The sequence below is a fragment of the Ictidomys tridecemlineatus genome, chromosome 12, assembly GCF_052094955.1.
Source record: "Ictidomys tridecemlineatus isolate mIctTri1 chromosome 12, mIctTri1.hap1, whole genome shotgun sequence".
Taxonomy (NCBI): domain Eukaryota; kingdom Metazoa; phylum Chordata; class Mammalia; order Rodentia; family Sciuridae; genus Ictidomys; species Ictidomys tridecemlineatus.
Window position 1 is genome coordinate 12,152,190 of NC_135488.1, and position 8,873 is coordinate 12,161,062.

The window sequence follows — 8,873 nt, forward strand, 5'->3', positions numbered from 1 at the left end:
CTTCCTATCCCCTCCCAGCACATATTATCAACATCCTTAATTTTGGTAAAAAATAAATAAATAAAACACATCATTTGAGCCTGTGTTCATCTTCTTGCCAGCTGTGTTCCAGTGACCTCCTCCCGTGCATAGTGCTCATCTGTGTTTCTCCTCGTGCCTCCTGTTCTACTGGGTTGCCATTTCCTCCCAATCGGTCCCTCTGTTTTGACAATGTTTGGGGCATATTTCGTTGGAGACTAGTTTCTAACGTGGATGGTCAATTGAACCATCTTGACAGCTTTGGGTTTTGAGGATTGAAGCCAACCCTCCCCATTTCTAGGCCACAGCCTCTTCTCCTAGATTTCTACCAGTATTCCAGTAAATATTTCATTTAATTTGGTTGGTCTCTGTGTCTGGGTTCAAGACTTAGGTCCTGCACTTGCTAGCAGGGACACTGTGCTTTCTGGTTTGTTGTGTTGGCTTCTTGGGGACACTGTGAGGATCAGGTAGGCAAGGCAGGTAGAGTGGCTGGCCTAGAGCATGGCCCAGAGGATGCGTTTGATCAACATTATTGTAAAATGACAGCTGTCAATTATCACAACCAACATGAAAGGCCATCATAATAATCATCATTATTAAAATATTGGTCACAATAATGTTTTCTACTTCTATGGCACAACTGTATTATACTCTCCATGAGAGAGTTCACAGGCCATGTGTCATTGTGTGTCTGCTTCTGTCACTTAGCCTGGAGGCTCCTGGCATAGTTTGCGCTTCAGGACTGGAAGCTCTTTTAAGATACAGTTTTGAAGTGGCCATTGGTCGCCTGATGGTACTCCATGGGGTCATCTGAGCCTGGCTTGCATCTGGCTCCTGCAAGCCAACATCCTGTTTTGTTAGAAACTCCATCGAAAGAGGCTTGGAACTCCTGCTCTCTTGTTCATCTCTGAAGTTCTGCCATTTCTTCTCAGATGGCTCCATCTCCAAACCTTTCAACCCCCTCCCCTGCTCCAGGGCTTTGAAGCGGTTTCTTTGGAAGCTTCTGCACAGGGTTAAGGACAAGCCATTCCTCACATGCTCCTTCAACAGGAGGAAGAGAGGGACCAGAGGGGCCACAGGGAGCAACCTCCTGCTCTGTTCCAGGCAGCCACTTACAGGCAGAGGCTGCAGCCTGGGGCTCTCAGGACTGCTCTGGCTAAAGGGGAAGCCCTACCCAAGCCTGGGTCACAGCCTCCCATGCCCCAGGGCAGCTGGTGAGCACTGGTGGAGGGTGGAGGGGAAGGCTTGCACCCCAGGAGTCGGGTGTGGACAGCATTCAGGTGGGAAGAGACCACTGGTCACCAAGGGGATGTGAAGCAGGGCGTGACCCAGGGCAGCCATGAGATCTCCTCTAAAGACCACTGTGGTCCCAGCAGTACAAAGGGACTGAGTGACATTATTACTCTTCCCTGTTTTAAGGACAGAGGTGTGGAAGGGATTCCTGAGAGTCACAGAAAACGTGGCTCACAGGTTTCATTTTGCCATCTAGGAGTGACTTTGGCCGCACTGGTGGCAATTCCCCGGACCTTTGATGATCCCCCTGGCATCCTCCCAGTGAGTCCTCCCAGGCCCAGTCTCAGGGGCAGACAGCTGCTCTGACTGCTCTCCCTGGACCTGAGGATCACATGGGGTTTTGAAATTCTTTTTGTTGCCGCACTGGGCATTGAACCCAGGGCCTTGCACATGCTAGGCAAGTGCTCTACAGCGGAGCTCACCCAGCCCTGAGGGTGACAGGTTTGGAGAGCATTTGCTAACTGAGTCTTGGTGAGGTGAATCCTCATAGCCCTGAAGTCAGCACGTTTCTCTACCAGCTGCGTTTGCAGGGTTAAGATCTTAGCTTGAGTTTTGTTTCCCCTTATTTCTTCACTTCTCTCTCTCTCTTTTGGTACCAGGGGTTGAACCAAGGGGTGCTTTACCACTGAGCCACATCCCCAGCCCTTTTAAAAATACTTCATTACAGACAGAGTCTCACTGAGTTGCTCAGAGCCTCACTAAATGGCTAAGGTTGGCGTCAAACATGCCATCCTCCAGCCTCAGCCTCCAGAGTTGCTGGGATTACAGGCATGCACCACTGCCCCCCAGCTCTGCACTATTCTTAATCAGAGAACCTGTGGGGCTATGTTTACTAGGTATGAATTGAGTTGCCCTCCAGAGAAAAGAAAAAGTAACAAAGCACTGCTGTGTGGGCAAATCAGGGATGACCCCAGGACAGGGTTAGCTTTCTCTCCAAGGAAACCCCACTGCCCAAAAGGAGCCCCTTGGCCAACGCAGTGGTGCACTCCTGTAAACCATGCAACTCAGGAGGCTGAGGCAGGAGGATAAAAAATTTCAAAATCAGCCTTAGCAATGGCAAGGCACTAAGCAAATCAGTGACACCCTGACTCTAAATCAAATTCAAAATTGGGCTGAGGATGGGGTTCAGTGGTCAAGCATCTCTGAGATCAATCACCGGTACCACCCCCCACCCCCCTACCCCCCATGAAATAAAAGAGCCTCTGCTAAGGACTTTCATATTGGCTGAGGCAGCTGCCTGCAGTGTGTGTCCTGCAGAATGCACTCAATCTCCCCAGGCCTGGGTTGTGGGTAGGGGTTGGCCTGGTGACCAGGGGTTAGCCCCCAGCTAATGATCACTTGGTATTGTGGTTTGGATGTCAAATGTCCCCATTGCCCTTGTGCTAAAGGCTTGGTCACCAGCCTGTGGCCCTTGGGACACAATGGAAACTTTAGTAGGTGGGGCCTCCTGGAAGGAATGAGATCATTAGGGGTGTGACCTTGAGGGGGATATTGGGACCCAGCCCAGTCCTACCCACCCTCTTCCCAGTTACCCAGAGATGAGCAGCCTCCTCTGTCATGTGCTCCAGTTGCCAGGATGTCCTACTGTGCTGCCACAGGCCCAAAGCAATAGGGCTAAGGTGCCATGGACTGAGACCTATGCAGCCATGAGCCAAAAGAAACCCTGATTCCTTTTAAGGGGATTTTCTCAGATGCTTTGTCACAGCAACAGAAAGCTGACAGCACCCTTGGTCTGTACCTCTGCTTTATAGATGGGGATGCTGAGGGCCCACAGGAAGCCGAGCAGCCCCAGGTCACATGGTCCTGTAAAAACAACTATTATCCATTCATTCACTGACTACATGGCAGGAGCTGAACTCCAGATCTCAGTGTTTGAAAAAGTTGTGTTTCCTTCTTGCCCCTTAGTCCCTCGCTCTCTCTTTTTGTATGAATCCAAGAAGGACCTTCAGGAGATTGCAATGCCACCCAGTCATCCTAGCCAACTTTGTACTTGAACATGAAGTTCATGAAATGTTTCTGCTTCACATTGTGTTAGTCACTAGTCATCAGAGAGCTCTGTGCTTTCACCTACAGAGTGCCACCCCACTTCCCTGCTGCAAGGGCTCTTCCTGCCAGGTCACCTGCTGGATGGAGGGCACTGCCCAGTGCCCTAGATCTCTCCTGAATGTCCTGTGACCAACCCACTGCAGGCCAGGCAGACATCCACAGAAAAAACAGCAAAAGGGTCTGGCGCCCCCTGCAGAAAGCACCCCCAACCAGGTACTGTTATATAGATGCCCACAGAACATTCCCCAAACCTGCAGCAGCTTGGACTGCATCCAAATGCAACCACAGGCCGAGCACAGTGCCACCCACCTGTGCTAGAGTGACTCAGGAGGCTGAGGCAGGAGGATTGTGGGTTTGAGGCCAGGTTTAGCAACTTATTGAGGCACTGTCTTAAGATAAAGAATTAAAAGGGCTGAGGATGTAGCTCAGTGGCAGAGCCCCTGGTCCAATCCCCAGTACCAAGAGGAGGTGGAGATACCAGAGATGGGAACTTCTGAGTTGGGTCAATGGTAACTCCAAGTCCAATGAGACTGAATGCATAGGGCAAGCTTTAACCCGCAAAGGAAAAGGAGGCAGGGAGCTTCAGCTCCAGGTAAAGGACTAGGAATTGAACCCGGGTGCCTTACCACTGAGCACACCCCAATCCTTTTTATTCTTGTTTTGAGAAGGGGTCTTGCTACGTTGCTGAGGGTCTCACTAAATCACCAAGGTTGACCTCAAGTGATCCTCCTGCCTCAGCCTCCCGAGAATCTCTGGGATTACAGGCATGCACCACCATGCCCAGCAGGAAAGGAACTTTTATCAGTGCAGCCACACGGGGAAGGCAGGGGACCCACATCTTAGCCTGTCTTCAGGGGGTGACAATGACTTGGAGCTTTTATAGAGAGGGGAATGAGGGCAAGGGCTTGGGCTTTGCACAGCTGCCAAAGCAGGTGGTCCTGACCAGTTGAGGTCTGTCCATCTTCCCAGGATTGGCCAGGTGGTGCCTTCTCAGGAGAGCTGTGTCACCTGCTTTGGCTCTCAGATGCACATCAATCAGACCTTGTTCCTGGGACATGAAACAGACTGCATGGGGGCGGGGGTCTGGATTCTGAATTAAGAGCAACTTCCTTCTGCTGAAAATAGAGACGAGCTGCAACCTCATGCCCACCTCAGGAGCCAGAAAAGCTAAGATGGGTCCCGCCCTTCCTCAGGCTTGGGCACAGGCCATCTGCCTAGGCATTTTCTGTGTTTTTCCCATTTTTGCTTTTCTTCAGGCCAAGGAAATTCATGTTTGTAAATCACTTGGGTTTTGTTTCTATAAACTGTAACCACTTCTGTGGGTCAGGGGCTTCTTCCAAGCCTTCTGGCTGCTTCTCCCCAGTTTGATCAAAGTTCTTTATTTTTTCCTTTTCCTTTTTTTTTTTTTTTTTTTTTTTTTGCCTGTTCCTTGTGCTGGTGGGCACTGATGCAGCCAGCAGGGTCCAGTAACAAATCCAAGGTGACTCAGGCAAAGGGGATGGATGGGCCATATATTGAGGCAGAGATGCTGCCCTTCTAATTCTGCCTTTAGCCATCCATTGGATGTCTGCGGGTAGAGGTGGAGGGCTGGAGTCCTCCTTACAAACTCCCCAAGACTCAAGTCAGCAAACACTGAAAGCCCTGTCGCCCTCAGGGACAGGGCCCCAGACAGTTCCTCGGTGCCTCCCAAAGGCTGCCAAGGGAGAAGTCACTTGGGGCTCCTCTCCAGGAGGATCATCAAGGGGCGGGACAGGGGGACTTCAGGTAAAAAGCTGCAGCCAGCTCGCCCTAGGACCCCAGCCCTCACCAGCCCCACCACGTTCCTGGACAGAAAGGTTTCCTCGAGCATCCTCACTGGGTGTCCCTACAGCAGGGCCCCAGGACTGCCCTGGAAAGGGATCTGTCAGGTGGGAGCGACCGATTTCCCTGATATATGCTGCTCAGCACCAGTATCCCCTTCTCTAGGCTCGGCAGAGTCCCCTGAACCTGCAATGTGCCCAGATGTGCCTGGCCTGCAGCCCTGGCTCTGAACCAGCCTCGTGGAACACTGGGTGCACAGTGGAGGCCCGTGTGGAGTGTCCTCCTCCCAGTGCGCACCTCCTACTCATCCCTTGGCACATCCCCAACCCTCTTTGCTCCCGGGACCCCTCAACTTTCTTTCCAAAGGCCTTAGAATCCCCAAAGGATTGATGCATGAGGGAAGGGACCTGCATCTGGGGGCAGAGACCTCGCTTTAGCATCATGTTGCCTACGTGGTACTTACACCCCTGAAGATCTTGCCCAGCATTTGAAGCAGGATCGATTTAGCCATGCAGCAGGTAAGCACTGATAAGCTCAAAACATTGCATGGACAGGAAAGAGATTTCTTCTGCAATCAATTTCTACATCATAGTCTTCAGTAAAGGAAGAGACCACTTGGGGGCTTCTCTGTCCCCTGTTGGTTGTAGCTAATTTCAAAAAACAGTTTCAATGAAGGGCAGCAACCTGCACATTTCAAGCACACTCTGCTGACTTCCAATACTATGCATCAGCTGTGAGGGCACCACAATCAATATAAACAACATGTCTATCACCCTAAAAGTTTCCTCCTGCCTCTCTGCAATCCCTTCACACCTCCACCATCCCCCTTCACATCTCCAGGTGACCCCTGATCTGCTTTTTGTTACTATATACTTTCTAGAAGTTTCAATAAACAGAATCATACAGCATGTTTTATTTATTTTTATTTTAAATCTGGCTTCTTTCAACATAATTATTTGGAGCATCATCAAGGTTAAGTGCCAATAGCTCACCCTTTCCTATTTTTGAGTGACCAACTGTCTCTTAAGGTGGGCCTGGGGAGTCTGCATCCACTCACCTGCTGATAGACATCTACACTGTTTCCAGTTCTTGTCTATAAACAAAGCTGCTATGAAAATGTGTATACTAGTCTTGGCAAAGGCAGGTTGTAATTGATGGATTTTTGGAGGCTCAGTAGGCAAGTTGAATATTGAAAACTCCAGGGAGGGAACCCAGTGGGCCGAGCTTGTTCTGCAGAGTGAAGTCCTGAGTTTAACCCCCAGCACCAAAAAAAAAAAAAAAAAAAAAAGAAAAGAAAAAAGAAAGAAAGAAAGAAAGAAACAGAAAAAAGAAAAAGAAAAACTCAGAACCACCGCCAGATCACAGGCGCCCTCCACCTTTGTGGGTTTCACCTGCAAGAGTTCAGTGTTCCCACTGAGACTGTCTCCAGGTTCCTCATGTTTCTGGACCTTTCTGACATACGCCAGAGCATTCTGTTCCTAAAAAGGCTGCCCTCTAGAGAAACTGCTTTATCAGAGTCTGAACAACTGGGAATCACCAGAGCCTGTGTCACCTGGGGGAAGGCAGGCACCCAGCTCCAGCACCCTGAGTCCTGCTGTTCCACCTAAGAGGGCAACAGGGAGAAGCACTGGGGACATTCCCAGCCCAGGATGCAGGCTCAGAAGACAGGGACTCGCTGGAGGGGCCACAAAAAGCTTGCCTCCCACTCCTGGACACTCCCCAAGGCCTATTTCCAGGAGCTCCCTTCCCCAGTGCTAGAGTTACAAGGCAGACTAAAAGGCAAAGGCCTGAGAGAGGAGCAAGCACGGACACTAGATTCCCACCAGGAGGGATGCTGGGACCCTCAGACCAGGAACCCCTCAAACAACCACGACTAACCTGCCAAGGGCTTCAATGAAAAGACAGAGAACAGGCAGGAGCAGAGGGGACAAGGCAGAAAGAGATGGAGACACAAAATGGTGGGACACAAATGAGGAAGAGCTTTGATGATCTCATTAACATACTGGACTCCACTGAGCAAAGAATGTCTCAGCTTCCAAAACACGAAAGCAAAGCAAGATAGGGAGAGGGAGAGGGAGGAGAGGGAGAGGGAGAGGGAGAGGGAGAGGGAGATGAGGGAGACAGGGAGAGGGAGATGGAGAGGGAGAGGGAGATGGAGAGGGAGAGGGAGATGGAGAGGGAGAGGGAGATGGAGAGGGAGAGGGAAAGAGAGAGAGAGAAGGAGGGGGCAACAAGGGAGAGAGAGACAGGGAAAAGGAAAGGGAGACATGCAGATGAGTGGGGGAGGAGAAGGGAGAGGTAGAGAAGGAGAGGGGAGATGGAGAGGGAAAGGAGAAGAGGGAGAGGGAGAGGGAGAAAGGCTGAGGGGGAGGGAGACAGGGAGAGAAAGAACCAACATCTAAGAACTGTGGGAAGATAAGAGGTGTCATGTAGACAAGATGGGAATCCAAGGAAGAGAAGAGGAGAACTTCCCAAATTAGTACCAAATCAAAGTGGCTCAGAGGACTTCAAGCAGAAGGAACAACAAAAGAACTCCACCCAGCTTCAGCCTCCAGGAATCCAAACTGCAGCACAAAGAGAAAGCCAAGCCAACACCAAAACAGAACCACCATCAAACACACACACCCTAAAGGGGCCAGAGGAAGAAGCCCGCCCTCTGGGAACAGAGACACAATATATCCAACTGCTCAGAAAGTATTCAAGGAAGAGCGTGGAGCAAAACACTTAGAAGTGTTGAGGTGAAAGCCCCCCAACCTACAGCCATGTCCTGAAAACTCAGCCTCAGAGTGAAGAGAAATAGAGACTTTTAGACATACCATGGAGAGACTGTGTCACCAGGAAGCTGCCTGGCAAGAAATGCTAAAAGAAGTCCTTTAAAGACAAGGACCATGATCCCGGCCAGAAAGAGACTGACATAAAAAAGAAAAACAACTTAAGTTTTCTTGGATAAGTTTGTTCAGAACAAAATTAACAAATGTCCTAGATGAGAACTGTATACGTACATGTGAGATGACAGTGTGACGCGGGGTGGCAGAAGCACCAGGAATGCTTTGTTGCTGTGAGGTACTGACACCAGTCTCGACCCGGCAGTGTCATCCGAAAGTGGACCTGGGTTAGTTATCAGTATACACTGCAACCATTAAAAAAGGTTTTTAAAAAGAAGTATAACAGGTGTGGTGAGTAATGTGAGTAGATGGAATCAAAAGGCAGGAAAAGAAGAGACAGACAAAAACAGGCACAAAGAACCAGGGCAATTACACAGAACGGTACCAAGCACAGCAGATACTATTTCAACTGGATCAATAATCACATTATACGTCAGGGGCCTAAACGTACCAATTATCAGAGATTATCAGAGGGGTTCAAAAAACAGGTTCCAACCCTTTGGTGTCTAGAAGTCCACTTAAAATATACAGTAGTACCCCCACCCAGGGATACATCCCGAGACTCCCAGTGGATGCCTGAGCTGCAGATGGCACTGAGCCCTATATACACTGTTTTCCCCTATATCTACATTCTTATGACTGTTATAAATTAGGCACAGGAGGAGATTGACAATGGTAACTAATAGTAAAATAGAATAATTTTAACATAATTCAATAAACTTCCCACCATCGCACCCCTTAAGCTTTAAGTAAAATCAGGGGTATGTGAGCGTCAGCACTGATACTGCAACAGTCCATCTGATAACCAAGATGGCTACCAAGAGTGAGTAA